Raw genomic sequence first — 19,043 nt, forward strand, 5'->3', positions numbered from 1 at the left:
ACTCCTCTTGGGTGTATTTGCTTCTTTTTGTTCTAGAGCTTTGAGGTGTGCTGTCAAGCTGCTAATGTGTGCTTTTTCCAGTTTCTTTTGGAGACAATCAGAGAGAACTATGAGTTTTCTTCTTAGCACTGCTTTCGTTGTGTCCCACAAATTTGCCTATCTTGTGTCTTCATTTTCATTTAATTCTAAAAAGTCTTTAATTTCTTTCTTTATTTCCTTCTTGACCAAGTTCTCATTGAGTAGAGCATTGTTCAATTTCCATGTGTATGTTGGCTTTCTGTTGTTTTTGTTGTTTTTGAAGACCAGCCTTAGTCCAGGATGATCTGATAGGATTATTTCTGTTTTATTGTATCTGTTGAGGCCTGTTTTGTGACTAATTATATGGTCAGTTTTGGAGAAGGCACTTTGAGGTCCTGAGAAGAAGGTATATTTTTTGTTGTTGTTGTTGTAGGATGAAATGTTTTGTAATTATCTGTTAAATCCCTTTGGTCCATAACTTCTGTTAGTTTCTCTATGTCTCTGTTTACTTTCTGTTCCCACGATCTGTCCATTGATGAGATTGTGGTGTTGAAGTCTCGCACTATTATTGTGTGAGGTACAATGTGTGCTTTGAGCTTTATTAAAGTTTCTTTTATGAATGTAGGTGCCCTGGCATTTGGAGCATAGATATTCAGGATTGAGAATTCATTTTGGTGGATTTTTCCTTTGATGAATATAAAGTGTCCTTCCTTATCTTTTTGAAAACTTTTGGTTTAAAGTTGATTTTATTCAATATTAGAATTGTTACACCAGCTTATTTCTTAAGACCATTTTCTTGGAAAATCATATTCCAGCGATTTACTCTGAGGCCACTTGAGGTCTTTGTCACTGAGATGTTTTTCCTGTATGCAGCAAAATGCTGGGTCATTTTTATTTATCCATTTTATTAGTCTACCTCTTTTTATTGGGAATTGAGTCCATCGATGTCAAGAGGCATTAAGGAATAATGATTGTTGTTTCTTGTTATTTTGCTGTTAGAAGTAAAATTATGTTTGTGTGACTCTCTTCCTTTGGTTTAGTTCCAAGAAGATTATTTTCTTGCTTTTTCAAGAGTGTAGTTTCCCTCTTTCCATTGGAGTTTTCCATCTATTATCCTTTGTAGAGCTGGATTTGTGGAAAGGTATTGTGTAAATTTGGTTTGTTCATGAAATATCTTGGTTTCTCCATCTATGTTAATTGAGAATTTTGCTAGATATAGGAGTCTGGACTGGCATTTGTGTTCTCTTAGGGTCTGTATGACATCTGACTAGAGTCTTATGACTTTCTTAGTCTCTGGTGAGAAGTGTGGTGTAATTCTGATAGGTCTGCCTTTTCATGTTACTTGACCTTTTTCCCTTACTGCTTTTAATATTCTTCCTTTTTTGTGTGTTTGACGTTTTGACTATTGTTTGACATGAGGAATTTCTCTTCTGACCTAATATATTTGGAGTTCTGTAGGCTTCTTGTATGTTTATGGGCATCTCTTTCTTTAGGTTTGGTAAATTTTCTTCTATAATTTTGTTGAAGGTATTTACTGGCCCTTTAATTTCGGAATCTTTGCTCTCTTCTATATATTTATCCTTAGCTTTGTACTTCTCATTGTGTCCTGGATTTTCTGGATGTTTGGGTTAGGACCTATTGGTGTTTTACATTATCTTTGATGGTTGTTTCTATGTTATCTTCTGTCCCTGATTCTCTCTTCTATATTTTGTATTCTGTTAGTGATATTTGCATCTATGACTCCTGATTTCTTTCCTAGGTTTTCTATCTCCAGGGTTGTCTCCCTTTGTGCCTTTTTATTCTTTCTATTTACATTTTTAAATCCTGGATGGTTTTGTTCAATTCCTTCACCTTTTGGCTGTGTTTCCCTGTAATTCTTGAAGTGATTTTTGTGTTTCCTCTTTAAGGGCTTCTACTTGTTTACCTGTGTTGTCCTGTATTTATTTAAGGGAGTTATTTATGTCCTTCTTAAAGTCCTGTATCATCATCACGAGCTGTGATTTTAAATCCAAACCTTGCTTTTCTGGTTTGGTTGGATATCCAGTATTTGCTTTGGTGGGAGAACTGGGCTCTGATGGTGCTAAGTAGTCTTGCTTTCTGTTGCTTAGGTTCCTGTGCTTGCCATAAGGTTTTCTCTGGCATTAGCTTGTCTTGCTGTCTCTGACAGTGTTTTAACCCTCCTGTAAGCCTGTGTGTCAGAATTCCTGTAGATGTGCTTTCCTTCAGCTGGATCTGGGAACAGAGAGCTGCTCCTGGGTTTTTGTGTCCTGAAACCTTCAGGTGGTTTGTTTGGAGCAGATGAGTTGATCTTACCTTTGCTCTCAAGGGTGCTCTTGGTTACTGGCTTTCAGCTGCTCTGCTTGCTGGCAGAAACTGGAAGGGTTCTGCCCCTGACTGCTCTTAGGTTCCTGTATTCAGAGGGCATAGAGGGCACTAGGCAGGTTCCTCTTGGGCCAGGAATATGAGTAGAAATGGCAGTCTCCCCTAAGCTATCAGGATTTTCTGCACTTCTGAGAGTCTAGCTCTCTCCCCCATGAGATGTGGATATAGGGCAAGATTTATTTCTTTTTACAGCAGAATGATGGTCCTGTTTATAAATCCACTTTGGTAGCTTATGTTTTTTTTATCAGGCAGTTGAATTTAATAATATTAAGGGATATTAATTTCCAAATATTGTGAACTGTTATTTTGATATTGGTGATATTTTTGTGTGTGTGGGGTGAATTTATCTTCTTTTGGCTTTATTTATATGATGTCACTTCCTGTGTTTTCTGGGGATGTAGTTACTTTCCTTGCAATAGTGCTCTTCTTCTAGTGCTCCTTTGAAGGCTGGATTAGTGGAAACATGTTGTTCCAATTTGGGATTGTCATGGCATATGTTGTTTTCTATATCACTGGTGATGAAAAGTTTTACTAGGTATAGTAGTTTGGACTGCTAACTGTAGTCTCTTAAAGTTGGAAGGCATTGGTTAGAGATTCAGTCTTTTAAACTCTGTATGGGAACTTGGGTATAATTCTCACATGATGGCTGTATGTGGTACTTGCATTTGTCTACTTGCAGCCTGTAATATTCTTTCCTTGTCCTGCACATTTAGCATTTTATTATTTAGTAGGCTTTCTCTTCTTGTCCAACATGTTTGGTTTGCAGTAACCATGTATGTTTATATATTCATCTTGTTCTTTGGGTTAGGAAATATTTCTGGGCCTTTAAGGTGGGAATCTTCTTATTCTGCTACTGTTATTCTTGTGTTTGGACTTTTCATGGTGTCCCAAAGGTGAAACGTTTTCTTAGAGATTTTTTTTTTAATTTGGCATTTTCCTTGAGCAATGCAGATTTTTTTGTATCTTGTCTTCTATGCCTTAGATTTCCTCTCCCATCTCTTGTATTTTATTTATGATACTTTCATGTGTAGATTCTGTGATCCTTTCTAACTTTTCCATCTCCAGGATAGCCTCTTTTTGTGTTTTCCTTATTACATTTATTTCCATTTTCAGATCTTGGATACTTTTATTCATCTCTTTCACCAATATAATTGTATTTTGTATATCACTTTGTATTTATTAACTTCTTTAATGAAGTCTACCTTTTTATTGTATTATACTTTCATTTGTTTTTCTTTAAGAGACTTATTCATTTATACTTTAATCCTCTATCATTTTAATATGATTAGGCTTAAAGCCATTTGTGATTTAGGTGTGTTAGTATATTCAGGGCTTGATGTAGTAGGATATCTGTGTTCCGGTGTTGTTATTTAAATCTCAGATATTAATATCAGATATCAATTGTTAATAATATCAGAATATTGGCCACACCTGTGGGGAAAGAGCACACAAAACCAACACCAACACATTTCCACGTGGTGAGGTTTTAATGGGGGGAAGGAGACAACTGGAAGGGGTGAGAGAAAGAAGAGAAAAAGAGAACTAGGGGGTAGGGGATTTGCCTTTTATTTGGAATGTGTCAGAGAGATTCCCAGGTGAAGGTTTGAATTGAGCCAAAAGGTCTTCTGGGAATGTATGGCCATTGGCATGGCAACAGTGACCAAAAGGTCTCGCCTCTAAAGGCAATTCCTGGTACTAACATACCCCCCTCTATTTCTTATCATAAAAAGAAGGAAAAAAAAGGAGCGGGAAGCTGATGGTGAAAGGGGGATAGGGGCAACATGTCTCTTACGCTACTTCCTGCTGACTTGGGGCATCGTCAATGTTGGGGTACAGCTGACTTTCACCATCAGGCTCCACTTGTTAAACGTTTGCATCCACCTCCTCAGTGGACAGCGGTTGGTAATCCTGTAACAGGAACTGATTAATACTTTGATTAGAAATTTTTTGTATCTGTCATTGAATGAATGTAGAGACAAGATTAATGAGGCAGGGAGCTAATAGTAAAACCAGGAAAATGACTAGGAGAGGTATTATGAAAGGGAGTATCCACTTCCATATAGTGTTTTTGAAAGTCAAGGAACTGGAGGCCTCAAGGTCCTTGAAATTCTGCATATACGACTGAAGCTCCTGGAATTCATTTTTCACTATCCTGGATTGGTTCTTCCTTCTTGGAGGAACAGACAAAGACCACCTTCTTTAGCTGTCAGCATATCTAACCCCCATTGGTTCTGAAGCACCACAGCTGCTAAAGAATCAATGTGTTTCTGGTAAGCATGGTTTCAGACATTTTTTGAAAACCGTTTTCAAGCTTGTAAGTGACTTTATTATATCGGGTCATGGAAGTAGCTAATCCTGCAACCCCAGTGCCAGCACCTATGGCTACCCCTGCAGCGACCAAAAGCGGCATGATCTGAACTGCCCTCTTACACTGGGCAGCTATCATTATCTACAGCTGGGATTGGCAAGGGCTCATTTCCCTGGATTACCCCTAGTTCAAGGAAAAGGAGCACCAAGGTACAAGCTCCTGAACACCTGGCAGGCAAATGATGGTATACCTGGGTGCCACAGAGGATTGACGTGTTTTGGATTGCAGGGCAATGTGGCAGAGATGGGGGTATCAAGGACGGTGGTTCTATTACAGTCTAGAGAGCCTAGTGTTCCTACAGAATAAGTGCCAGAGGTTTCAAAACAGTTTGCCACACACACACACACACACACACACACACACACACACACAAAGGAATAGAGGAAGGTATGGAGTCATAGCTACATCAGAGTCAGGGCAGTTGACAAAGGGTGAGGTAAGGTTATCAGGTTGTATCACTGGAGAAGCTGTAAGTGGCAGCTCTGAGTTAGTTCCCAGGGGAACACATAGCCAGCAATCTTTGAAGTGACCAGGTTGGGTGATATTAAGGAATTGGTATGCTGAGGTCAAGTCTGGAGCAATGGCAGAATGATAGGTTGGTGTCATTTATGTAAGGAGGTGTTAGAGAGGAAAGGACCTTGGAGGAGTGTTTGATTACCTCTCCTACCTTCCTGATATCTAGGGCTGGGGCAGTTGAGACATATTTTCTCTGAATGTGGATAGTGCTTTTTGGAGCCCCTGATTGATTTTTCTGGTAGAGCTTACCAACAACTCCTGTCTTCACCTGGGATTCCATGGATCTCCTATGTAGAAGAAGAGCGTCTTTCATCATTGATAGAAGAAGTGATTGGTTCATGATCCTAGCATTTGTATTTGACAAGACCAATAGAGGCAGCCCCCATATGTGTCTGGCCATTTTTTACAATCATCTTTTGTCTGGGCGAAGAGAAAGCAAGTAAAGAGATCATAATATTTAGATGGGGTAACCAATACGGGGATGACAGCAATGTGGATTGATTTGTTGCATACGATGATGGAGCAGTTCCTGGAACCTATTTAGAAAGATTGTTTGTTATCTGTGGGAGTTTCTTGAACCTCGAATTTCCAGATATACAGGCTACCCTGAATAGAGACAAGCAGCAAGGGGAGGAATGAGAAGCCCATGTCTAGTTCAGTGGTGTTGAATGCAGCTGATGAATCACTGGAGTCTCATTTTCTGAAGCTGGGCACAAGGTGGGTGGTCTTGATGTCTTTTGGAGCTCAATGGAGCACGGTCCTGTTAGAGTCAATGTGTATGAAGAATGTTTAGGAGAAGGGGTGAAAGGTTTAAGGTGGGAAAGGTGAATCCAATGAGGGAGTCACTCCAATTTGGCAGCTGTAGGTGTCACAAAAATCATCTTAAAAGGTCCCTGCCATTTAGGGGAGAGGGTTGAGGGCCGATGGTCTGGGGGGATAGCAGAACTTGGTCTCCAATGTTGATAGGCAGTGAGCAAGGGACAGTGTGTGGCCGAGGTAGATGGTGGTCAGCAAAGTTCCATAGGAGAGAACGAAGGTGGCAAAGCAATGGGGAGAGTAGATGATCTGGGAGGGGAGAGCATTGAGGTGAAAGACCAGGAGTTAGGACTGGACGTCCATATATGAGTTCAAAAGGTGAGACTTGAAGAGGTCACCTAGGGAGAGCTTGTAGTCTGAAGAAAGTCAGAGGTGAGAGTTTTACCCAATCTAGATGGAGTTCCTGTGACAGCTTGACAAGAGTAGTTTTTTTTTTTTTTTTTTTTTTTTTGCACTTGTTCTTTACTTCAGTGTCAGCTGAGCACAGGCTTTTTTGATTTTTAAGGCTATATAGTGAATTGTTTTACTGTGAATAGACAAACTGATTCCTGTTTCCTTCTCAAAGGAACTAGCCCACAGATTTCTACTCTCATCAAGTGGCAAGAGTAGTTTTTAAAGAGCGGTTAGTTCTTTCTACCTTTCTTGATGATTGAGGGTGGTAAGGAATGTGGAAATGTCTAGGGCCTGGCCAAACAGGTGTGGACTGTCCCAGAATCCCTGGGGTAGAACAGTCCAAGTGAGTTGGGTAGAGAAGTGGGTGTCAGGATCTGTCCAGATAAAGGCAAATATGCCCTGTGAACGAGTATCTAGAGGGATGGAGAATGCAGTCATTGATAAGTGGATATTAGCACTAAAGCTCGAATTACCCAAGATACAATCCACAGACCACAGGAAGCTCAAGAAGAAGGATGACCAAAAAGCGGATGCTCCCATTCCTTTTTAAAAGGGGAAAAATATCCATAGGAGGGGATATGGAAGCAAAATTTAGAGCAGTGACTGACTGAAGGAATGGCCATTCAAAGCCTGCCCCACATGTGGCATATAGATTGATGAAGCTAAAAGATGCATTCTGAAAGGGACTGGATATAGATCTCTCCTGAGAGACACATCCAGATCATGCCCAATACAGAGGTGAATGCTAGCAGCAAACCACTGAACTGAGAACAGGACCCCCTTTTGGGGGAATTAGAGGAAGTATTGAAAGAGTTGAAGGAGCTTGCAACCCCATAAGAACAACAATGCCAACTAACCAGAGCTTCCAGGGACAAAACCACTACCGAAAGACTATGCATGGACTGACCCAGGGCTCCAACTGCATATGTAGAAGAGAATAGCCTTGTTGGGGCACCAGCAGAAGGGGAAGCCCTTGGTCTTGCCAAGATTGAAACCCCAGTTCAGGGGAATATGGGGGGGGGCAGTAAGGGGGATGGATGGGAGGAATACCTGTATGGGGGTGGGAGAGGGGATGGAGGGCTTATGGACAGGAAGTTGGGAAAGAGAATAACATTGGAAATGTAAGTAAAGAAATATATCTAATAAAAAAAAGCAATAAAAAGTTTAAAAAATTGCATCCTTGATATCCGGGATTGAGAAATAGGAAGTCCCTGAGGGTATGGTGGACAGAAGTGTGTAGGGGTTAGCCATGATGGGATGGATAGGAACCACTGCAGAATTGATGCCTCTGAGGTCCTGAACCAGGCAGTAGGTTCCATTAGGCTTCTTAACTGCTAGCATAGGAGTGTTAAAAGGGGAAGAGGTAGGATGAAGGAGTTTTTCCCTTAAAAGGTTGGAAATGATAGGTTTAAGTTCCCTAAGGCTCTGGAGATGGAGAGGGTATTGACCTTGGGTTATGTACCTAGAAGAGTCCAGTAATTGGGTGACAACAGGAGAATGGTGTTTAGCAACAGAGGGATGTCCCAGACTCCGGGGTCCACCTGAGAAGCTGGTAAAGGAAACAACATGTCTGTGTTACTAGGTTGGCTAGCTAGGAGAAGAAGCAGAGGAGCTCCTGCAGAGCTTGGGTTCAGGCGAATAGGTGGAGCAAAGGAAATGGAGGTTCCCAATTTAGCTAGAAGATTCCTTCCCAACAAGGTGACCAGGCATGTTGGCACTACCAAAAGGAATGGGTGAGAGGTACACCCCTAAAAGTGCAACTAAGTGGTGGGGTCTGGTGAGGAAGGTAAGGTTGTCCCGCTACCCCAACCTAGGGAAACATGAGAGAGATGTGGGTCCTCAAAATTCTGTTAGGACCGAGTAAGTAGCCCTAGTGTCCAAAAGGAAAGAGATAGACCACCCACATACCATGATAGTTACCCGAGGCTCCTTGCTGGTAATGGCCATGGTTGGAGCTAGGGAGCCTGGACCCCTTCATTCGTCCATAGCAAAGCCTAGGAAAACATCTGGACAGTTGCCTGGACATGATGTCCCCCTGACCTGTGCATCTAGGGCATGGCCTCCTTGGTTTGCAGGGATTAAGGCAAACCCTCATCCAGTGACCCTTTTGGCCACATTTATAGCAGGGCCCTGGTGGTTCCTTAGCCTGAGAAGGCCAGGAGTCCGGGGTAGTAGCTGGGGCTGGTCGGACAGTCTTTGCCAGCATATGGTATTTTTGTTTGTGAACCTTCTCATCTCTTCCATGGGACACTTTGAAGGCCAGCACCAAGACTTCTGCCTGTGGAGTTATGCACCCCCTCTCTAGCTTTTTAAGTTTGTCCTTTATGTCAGGGTAGCTCTGGGAAAAGAAATAGGTCATCAGAAGTTGTTTACCTCCTGGATTTTCAGGGTCTAGATTAGTGTATTGTAATAAAGCCTTTGTAAGGCATTGTAAAAATTGGGATGGTTTCTCTTGTTTGTCCTAGATGACCGCTTGTAGTTTTTCAGAATTTACCAGTTTTAAGGCTGCCCTGTGAAGACCAGCTGGGAGACAGGTTATGAATCTATCTATGGCTAAAATACCACCTGTGGAATTATAATTCCATTGGAGATCCTGGTCAGGTACTGCCTCAGATCCAATAGGGTATGTCCCATCCGTTTGATGTATTTCATCTGCATGTATTTTTGCTTGCTCCCAAACCTGCTGGCATTCCTCTGGAAATAAATTATTAGTAAGAATCATATGCACATCATGAAAGGTCAAGCTACAAGATTGGGTAATGTACTGGAACTCTTTAATAAAGGTGGATGAGTTAGAAGTATAGGAACCCAGTCTGCTTTCTATTTGAGAAAGGTCATTCAGTGAAAAAGGGACATGTACCCTGACCAGCCCATCTACACCAGCCACCTCTCTCAGTGGAAGGACCAGTGCTGGGTCAGGCGTCTCTGGTAGTCAGGGGTTTGGGGGTTTGGCTAAGTTCTTGGAGAGGTTAAGGGGAGACGTGAAGCTCGCTGTAGTGCAGGGAGATTGGAGCCTCCCGTAGCTGGCACAGGAGGAAAGGGTTCTGGAGGGTCCTGAGAAGTCTCTGGAGTGACCTGGCGAGAAGGTGGAACTGAGGCATTGGCCTGGGTTTTTGGAAGTGTGGAGGCAGGCCTGCAGCGAAGAGGAGGTGGTTGTTTAGCTGGGTCAATAGTTGTACTGTCTGTCCTCCTGTACTTGTTTCATAGCTAAGAGGAGTTGGGTAGGGTTGCAAGAGGAACACAAAGAGGGGATAGAGTGGAGAAACATGAAGGCTTGGACATAAGGAATCTCATTCCATTTACCAGAGTGCTGGCAGTAACTGTGAAGATCCCATAAAATTGAGGGATTCAGAGTCTCGTTATGCGGCTGTTTTGAACCATTACCTAATGAACACTGGGTCCAGACGTTATTGCATAGGTGTATTAGTTTTGATGTCTGTAGGTGAGGGGTTAATTTTAAAGTTTTGAAATTTTCCAAAAGATACCCTAACGTTGAATGTGTAGGCACAGTCGATGACCTCGAATTTCCCATTGGGGGAAGTTGTCAATTTTATTCCCATCGGCGTCCCAGGGAAACATAATGGCAAAGGAAGAAATCAGCCAAGGCCAGGTTTTCTGAATCGTCACTCAAAGACCTACAGGCTACCAAGGGAAAGCAATCCCACCCAGGCCTTGGTTTTCTGACTGGCTGAGAGAGCCCAGAACTGGAAAAAAAAAATAGGCGGGGGCGGGGAGATGAGGAGAGATCCCTTTCGAGGGAAACTCCGCCCAATGATCGAAGTTTTATCAAGCGTTATGTTAGCTAAGGAAATCCGCAATCCCAGGGGGCAAAAAAAAAAGACTGGCCAGGTTTTCCTCTGGAAAGCAAGTTTTCCACTGCTAACCGGATTTAAAAACAAACAAACAAACAAACAAACAAACAAACAAACAAAAAAAACAACCCACTAATAGACTGGTGTATGTGCGTAATTTGGGTCTGCATTCTGGTAGCTGGAGTGTGGAACCATGGGGTTTAGGAGGTGGGAGCGAGCAAATCAGTCACAGAAGGGAGCTGCAGTTTAAACAGAAATCTGTTTGGAACTCACTCGGTTGAAGTCTTGAGTCCCGCAGCAGCCAGAAGGTGGCGGTGGAGGCTTAGAAGACCGAGCGATTGCAATTGAGCTGCGGCTCAACGGTGCTGTGGCGGTGCAGCAGGAACTGAACCGCGGTGCTGCGGTCTGTGTCTGCCACGGCTGGCTTGGGGTTGCCGGAGCGGGCTGGGATGGGGGATTTGGGGGAAAGGAGGAAAGGGGTCTTAGTCGCGGGGAATCAGAAGCCGAGTACTGGGTCCACCAATGTCGTTATTTAAATCTCAGATATTAATATCAGATATCAGTTGTTAATAATATCAGAATATAGGCCGCATCTATGGGGAAAGAGCACACCAAACCAACACCAACACGGTTCCACGTGGTGAGATTTTAATGGGAAAGGAGACAAAGGGAAGGGGTGAGAGAAAGAAGAGAAAAAGAGAGCTAGGGGGCAGAGACTTTGCCTTTTATTTGGAATGTGAAGTAAAGGTTCACAGGTGGAGCTGCAAATTGAGCCAAAAGGTCTTCTGGGAATGTATGACCATTGGCATGGCAACAGTGACCAAAACTGCTAAAGGCAATTCCTGATAAGGACTTCTGGTGGTGTGATGTTGCCCTGGCTTTTGTTGATTGTGTGCTTCTGCTGGCTTTTAGCCATATGATAGCTCCTGATATTGGATGGCGTGGTGATCTCTGAAAGCAGCAGAACTCTGTGATTATAGAGCTGGTTGTCCTTGCTGGCAACTGGCTTCCAGGGCTGCAGGCAGAGGTTATGGTCTCTGATGGCTTCAGGCCTCTGGTTGTTCAAGGCGGCAGCAAGCCTCCAGGGACAAGGCAGTGCATAAATATTATCAGACATTCATATGTGGACTTCAAGATGGAGTGGAGAGGGGACAGAAATAAACCCGATAGCTTCTAGGCTTGCCAGGTGAGTCTCTCGGGCACTGTGGGCTGATCTGAACATCTATGACTGAGAGAGTCTTTGCCGTGCTGAACTGCCACCATCTGAGATCAGCAGCTGTGAGCCAAACAAAGCCAGAATGCAGTGTACCGAGTAAAACAGCAGAGAGAGACAAAGGTACAAGAAGCTCCAGATCATGTAGTAGAAATTATAAAATGACTGTATATATATATATATACACACATACATATATATATATACACACATACATATATATATATATATATATATATATATATTTGTGTTTCAAGATACTTACATATAAGAAACACAATATATTTTGGGCTTTATGGGATTATATTTTGAACAGTTTTACAGGGGTGGATTTTAAGAAAATAGACATGTTGCCAGTTATCATTATTACAATATTTAGCTATCTTGGTTTATTTTGTCTTCTCAAAATACAGGGCCCTATATAAAAAAATTATAAGCCTGAAAAAGGGAATTAGAAAGAACACTGGAACTAAAGAAACCAGATTCACAGGTCAAAATAAATGATAGAGAAAAGAAAACGAAGGTTGGAGACAGGAGCTGGAAAGGATGCTAGAACAAAAGATGCAGAAAATCACAGATTGGCCTGAATAGCAAAGTGATAGCAAAATTTAAAAGCAGAGTGTAGAGGAAATTTATTAAAGTTAGTAAATCAAAATAAGGTAGATACTACAATATCAGAATTACAACTTAAAGAGAAATTAAAATTATGGAAACAGGGCCTAGAGAGAGAATACATGAACTTATGCAACAGGAGGAACAATAAAAAGAGAAATATGAAAGTTGGGCACAGATCTTAATGAAGGAAGTTAAAGTATCAACTGGGGAAAATACTTATGTAGAGACAGAAGATAAAATTAGAGAAAACAAACCAAAGCTTGTTCAAAGGCAAACTTTATCTGGTATTATATAACAAAGCCCACCGGACAATGATCATCCACAAGGTTATCAGGAATTTGAATGACAACCTGTGGATGTTGTAGCACAGAGGAAAATTAAGAAAAGTTTCACTAATTTTGGAATGGATTTGGAGATTAGAAAACAAATCCTGACTTCTCGGGCTATTAAAGATAGAATAATCCCCCAATATTGGAAGGATGTGGCAAAAACAATATTAGAACCTGCATCACATTTACAATGGCTCTAATGGTGGGGGGAAGAGTAGAAGGAGATAGGATGACATAATAGAGCCAGAGGTAGAGATATTTCTAAAGATGAGTTCCTTGGTGAAGAGGTTTTTACTGAGGTAAAAGTGCATGCTGTGGATGAGGAGAAACCTTAACCTTGTGTTGCTTGGCAGCCATAAATACTTGGAACAAGTCTCAGAAACTGGGAAAAGACTTGAACCAGTTTTTGAAGTTATGCAAGGCCCAAAGGAAACATTCCCTGACTTTTTGCAACCGTTTAGTGCCAGGAGTAAAATTACATAGAAAACTTTATTTACGGGATATACATGTGTTGAAATTTTTTTGTAAGGTTATAAAAGGAAAGACTTGTTGGTTTATGAGTAATGAAGAGGGAGAAAGAAAGCTTTCATGCTTTCAAGTGAATTTAAGAAATGAAAGGACTGATAGACAGCTGTCAATTTGATATTTGCTTCCACCAATACAAGTTGCTTTCATGAAACCATATAAATAGTTAAAAGTTAATGAGATTACTTGTTGGTCCTAGAAAAATCAGAAAATCTGGCAGAAAAAAAAGAAGAGTATCAACTTCCATTCCATTTGCACTTTGTAACCAGTTCTGAATCATTTAGTGTTAACGAAACTGGAAAAAGATTTGAAACACTTTTTGAAGTCACACAAGGTCCAAAGAAAACATTCCCTGACTTTTTGAAAATGTTTACTGCCAGGAGTAAATTGCATAGAAAACATCATTTAGGTGATATACATGTGTTGAAATTTTTCTGTTAGATTATAGAATAAAGGAACATGTTGGTTTATGAGTAGTGAAGAGGGAGAAAGATAATCAATATCTTTATTATCAAAGACCCATCCAACATTATTACACAGAGTGCATAATTTCAAAGATAAAATGGTTTAAGCATTTCTTTCTTTTGGAGTTAATGCTTTTAATGAAGGTTCTGTTATTTGTACTTGTGGTACTCAGACTCAAGAGTACTGGAAGAGTAGAATCTTCCAGATAAATGAAGAATAAATACTGATTTTAGACTTAATGGATTGCATGAATGTGTGGCATCCACCTGATATCCCAGCATACATGAAACAGTCACAGTGGAAACTAGTAAAAGCTAGCCAAGAATGGACAAAGACTAGTGTGAGGGAATAAGGTATAGCATAAACAAGGAATACTTCCAAAACCAATCCATTCCTTCCAGACACACAAGTACAAGTATATGCACATGAGAATAAAATTCAAAAAGCTTTTGTAATGCAAAGTACACTGTCATTAGGATAGAATAGCAACCTACAGATTGGGAAAAGATCTTTACCAATATTACATGCAAGAGAGGGCTAATATCCAAAATATACAAAGAACTCAAGAAGTTAGACTCCAGAGAATCAAATAACCCTATTAAAAATGGGATAAAGACCTAAAAGTAATTCCCAACTGAGGAATATTGAATGGCTAATAAGCACCTAAAGAAAAGTTCAACATCCTTAGTCATCAGGAAATGTAAATCAAAACATCCCTGAGGTTCCATCTCACACCACTCAGAAGGTCTAAGATAAAAAACGTAGGTGACAACAGATGCTGGTGAGGAAACGGAGAAAGAGGAACACGCCTTCATTGTTGGTGGGACTGCAAGCTGGTACAACCACTCTGGAAATCAGTCTGGAGCATCCTCAGAAAATGGGCCCAGCTATATCTCTCCTGTGCATAGATCCAAAAGATGCTCCAACCTATAACAAGGATACATGCTCCACTGTGTTCATAGCAGCCTTATTTATAATACACAGAAGCTCAGAAGACCTCAGATGTCGCTCAACAGAGATATGGATACAGAAAATGTGGAACAGCTTTACAATGGAGTACTACTCAGCAATTAAAAACATGACTTCATGAAATTCATAGGCAAATAGATGAAACTAGAAAATATCATCCCGAGTGAGGTAACCCTATCACAAAAAACCATGCATTCACTGATAAGTGGATATTAGTCCAAAAGCTCGAATTACCCAAGATACAATCCACAGACCACATGAAGCTCAAGAAGAAGAAAGACCAAAATGTGAACGCATCAGTCCTTCTTAGAAGCAGGAACAAAATATTCATGGGAGGTGATATGGATACAGAGTTTGGAGCAGAGACTGAAGGAATGGCCATTTAGAGACTACCACACCTGGGGATCCAGTCCATACACATACAGCCACCAAATACAGATAATATTGCTAATACCAAGAAGTGCAGCCTGATATAGCTGTCTCCTGAGAGTCTCTGCCAACGCATCTCAAATACAGAGGCCAGCCAACCATTAAACTTCAAATGGGATCCTTATTTGAGGAGTTAGAGAAAAGATTGAAGGATCTGAAGAGGTTTGAAACCCCACAAGAAAAAGAATACTAACCAACAAGAGCTCCCAGGGACTAAATCACCATCCAAAGAGTACACATGGACAGACCCTTGGCTCCAGCTGTGTATGTAGCAGAGGATGGCCTTGTTGGGCACCAATGGGAGGAGAAGCCTTTGGTCCTGCTCAACACTTCAGTGAAGGGAACTGTCAGGTCCAGGAGGTGGGAATGTGTGGGTGGATGGGTGGGGGAATACCCTCATAGAAGAAGAGGGAAGGAGGATGGGATAGGAATCTTAAGGATGAGAATCTGGGAAAGGGGATAATATTTGAAATGTAAATAAATAAAAGATATCCAATATAAAAATGACAAAAATTGCGGTACAGAACTAAATGCAGAATTCTCAACTGAAAGATATCAAATGGCCATGAAACACCTAAACAAATGTTCAACATCCTTAGTCATCAGGGATATACAAATCAGAATAACATTGATATTCCATCTCACACCAATCAGGATAGCTAAGCTGAAAAACTTAGGTAACCACAGATTCCCTCAATGATGTGGAGAAAGAGGACAATCCATCATTGCAGGTGGAATTGCAAGCTGGTAAAACCACTTTGGAAAACAATGTGGCAGTTCCTCAGGAAATTGGAAATAGTTCTACTTGAAGACCACTCCTGTGCATACTCCCAAAAGATGCTCCAACATATACAAAAATCACCTGCTCCACTATGTTCATAGCAGCCTTATTTATAATAGCCAGAAGCTGGAAACAACTCAAATATCCTTCAGTGGAAAAATTTATACAGACAATGTGGTACATTTCCAGAATGGAGTACTACTCACCTATTAGAAATGACTCCATAAAATTTTCAGGCAAATGGATGAAACTAGAGAATATCATGATGAATGAGGTAATCCAGGCACCAAGTAACACACATAGTATGTAATCACTCACAAATAGATATTGGCCACAAATCTCAGAATACCCGTGATACAATACACAGACCATATTAAGCTTAAGAAGAAGGAAGTCTACAGTGTGGATGCTTCAATCCTACGTAAAAGGGGGAACAAAATAATCATAGTAGGTAAAGGGATGGATGGACCAGGGAGCAAGAGAGGGCATGGAAGGAAAAAGGTGAGGGCAGGATCAGGGATGAAAAATAACAGGAGAGAAGTACAGAGGGTCAGGACAATGAATAGAAATATGTAGCAGTTTGGGGTGGACAATTGTTAGTAGCCAGTAGAATGTCCCAGAAACCAGGGAAACAAGGGGATTCCAGAAGCCACCAGGGATAACATTAACACCAGGGAGTAGCTAGGCCTGGCAGTGAGTTTAAGGGTGGGGGCTGGGAGGACATCCTCTTTGAGACAGGGAAAAGGGGGAATGGAATGAGGAACTGTGGGAGGATAGACCAGGAGGAGATCTGGACTGTAAAAAAATTAAAAATAATAAAAAAATAACAGAGTTTACGATAATTTTTAAAAAGTTATGGATATATGCATCTCTTTCAATCAGTTTCTGTATAGATCCTCATAGAGGACATTTATGCTAGCTTCTATCTGCAATCATAGCAGAGTATTATTATCAGTGCCAAGAATTGGTGCTTGCCTATGGGTCTCACATTAAGTTAGTTATTGCTTGACCACTACCTCAGTATTTGCTCTATCTTTGTCCCTATATTTCTTTTAGAGACAACAGATTTTGGGTTGAAAGCTTGGTGGGTGGGGTGTTATCCTCATACCTTCACTAGAGATACTGCATGGTTATTGGAATAAGGTCCGTATCTGCAGTGTTAGACATCAGGTATTCTTACAAAAGTCATGGGGAATGAATTGAAGGCCTGGAAATGAGAACTCTACAGGAAGACCAACATATTCAATTAACCTAGACCCTTAGGACCATCAGAGGATGAGCCACCAATGAAAAAGAATACTTGGACTGAACCAAGAACATAGGTTCCCTAACAATTGGAGTGCTGGCTATCCTTAAAGCTATACCCTGACTGTGGATCTGTTCCCCAAGAGGGCTGCCTTCTCTGGTGACAGAATTCTGCATAGACTTGATGTCCTAGGTTTGGGAGAATCCCAGGGGCCTTTCCTCAGAGAAGAAGGAGTTGGATGGGGGAGGGACTGTGTAAGGGTGTATGGGAAGAGAGGCATTGTTTGGGATAAAAATAAATAAATAGATAGATAGATAGATAAGAAAGCAAATGGCAAATGAGTTGAGGTTATATTAGAAAGTAGGACATCCAACAAGGAGAAAGAGAAGACATCTGAGTCAGGAGTGGAAGATTAACAAACAAATACTATATAGAAAGTCTCATGAAATTAAAGAGCGGTAACCTACCTGGTGGCAGGGTTTAGAATAGATTAAATGGGATAATTTAGTTATAAGCTAGTCACAGAAAAAAATCAGATTTTGACCTAGCTATTTGTTTATGAAATATTAAATCTAGTATCATTGTTTTTGCGAAATAGGTGTGGCTATAAAGCTAGGGTTTGCAGTACTGAAACTTGATTAGTGCCCTCTTGTGCTATTCAATAATTTATTCTCAATCACCGAGGATTTTATATTTCTAAATGCTCACTGTTACTTGTAATGGAAGTTACCACATGACCACGCCATCCATGTTATAAAATCTTTACAAAACTATAATTGGTATAAACATTTAAATAAAATACAATTCATTCAAGAGAAATATGTAGCACCATGAATTTCACAGAAAACATAGTCTGCACCTCCATAAACTGGCATGGGTATATTCACAACAATCAGAAAGATCACATGATCTAAGCTTCTCTGACATTTGTCTGGGTTGTTTTTTGAGCAGGAAAAAGGTGACCATCTCAATATTATGGTAGGTAATAGCTATTACAATATTATCTTTCTCGTGAATTGCCAAAACTAGATGAAGTACCAAAGGTCATTGGGAGTTAGGCTTAGACTCCACAAAAATTACATTTTATTGTGTCAGTGTAAAAGAAGTGACTGTATGTTAAAGTGTAGTACTATCTACAATTGTTTAATGTCACAATTTTGAATTTCATTATTAACAGAGATTGTTTATAAGTTACAGCATTATAGCTCTCAATTCAAGCTTGTACTAGCAACCAGAGAAGTGCATGTTATAGTCTGGTCTGTCCAATTTAAATCATTTCGTTGATGTAATGTTGTATGATATCTATTCTCAAAGCTTCTGCAGGACAAAAGACCACTAAAAACATATCATCAAGTCCTATTCATGTCTTCACCAGTGTTCCAATTACAGTCACTCTTGGGATCATTTAACTTGTTAAGATTTCATGAGAAGAAAATATAAAGAGAATAGTATCTTCAGCAAGATGGAAAATTTCAACTCTTGTACAGGTTAAACACAGAAGAAATTCACCATCAAACATTGGTGGAGAATATTTCTTAATTGGATAACTTTGGTTCATGATGGTGATTTCTATGTATAGGCTACTGTTTTGTTTTACAAATTCTCACTTCCAAAACATCCCACAATAACTGACATACTTTCCAATATAAAGCCTAGAGCAGTTAATCAGGTATATGTCTGAGATAATACATCTCACTTACGTTGATTTATCACCCATATCCTTACTCTCTTCTCTATTCTTTCCTATCTTTGTCTGTATATAGGTACTTTCTCAACTTCACAGTCAATATGATAGTGGTGAAAATCATGCTGTCACCAATAGATTATTGGCAATTGTCCAATTTCTGTCCCAGGCTTCCATCAAAATGCCATAATCCCTTTGTCTAAAAAGTCCATAATTAGTTAAATAATGCTTCTAAAGCATTGCTTCATTTACAACCTTGTTCTATATTCTTTTACATGTAATTAGACTGACAAACTTTTTTTTTATTAACTTGAGTATTTCTTATTTACATTTCGAGTGTTATTCCCTTTCCCGGTTTCCGGGCAAACATCCCCCTAATCACCCCTCCCCTTCTTTATGGATGTTCCCCTCCCCATCCTCACCCCATTGCCGCCCTCCCCCAACAATCTAGTTCACTGGGGCTTCAGTCTTAGCAGGACCCA

General features: G+C 40.6%; 1 long non-coding RNA gene across 1 annotated transcript in view; it reads left to right on the plus strand.

Annotated features, from left to right (window-relative positions):
* The first annotated feature begins 11,277 nt into the window (after positions 1-11,277).
* The window catches only part of LOC148004553 (uncharacterized), an 83,514-nt gene continuing 75,748 nt past the window's right edge, over positions 11,278-19,043 (plus strand). Inside the window, exon 1 of the long non-coding RNA XR_015626104.1 lies at positions 11,278-11,491. This is a non-coding gene — a long non-coding RNA (uncharacterized LOC148004553). The remainder of the gene's footprint in view (positions 11,492-19,043) is intronic.

Source organism: Rattus norvegicus, chromosome 7 (genome assembly GCF_021556685.1).
Source record: "Rattus norvegicus strain SHRSP/BbbUtx chromosome 7, alternate assembly SHRSP_T2T, whole genome shotgun sequence".
In the NCBI taxonomy this organism is placed as follows: domain Eukaryota; kingdom Metazoa; phylum Chordata; class Mammalia; order Rodentia; family Muridae; genus Rattus; species Rattus norvegicus.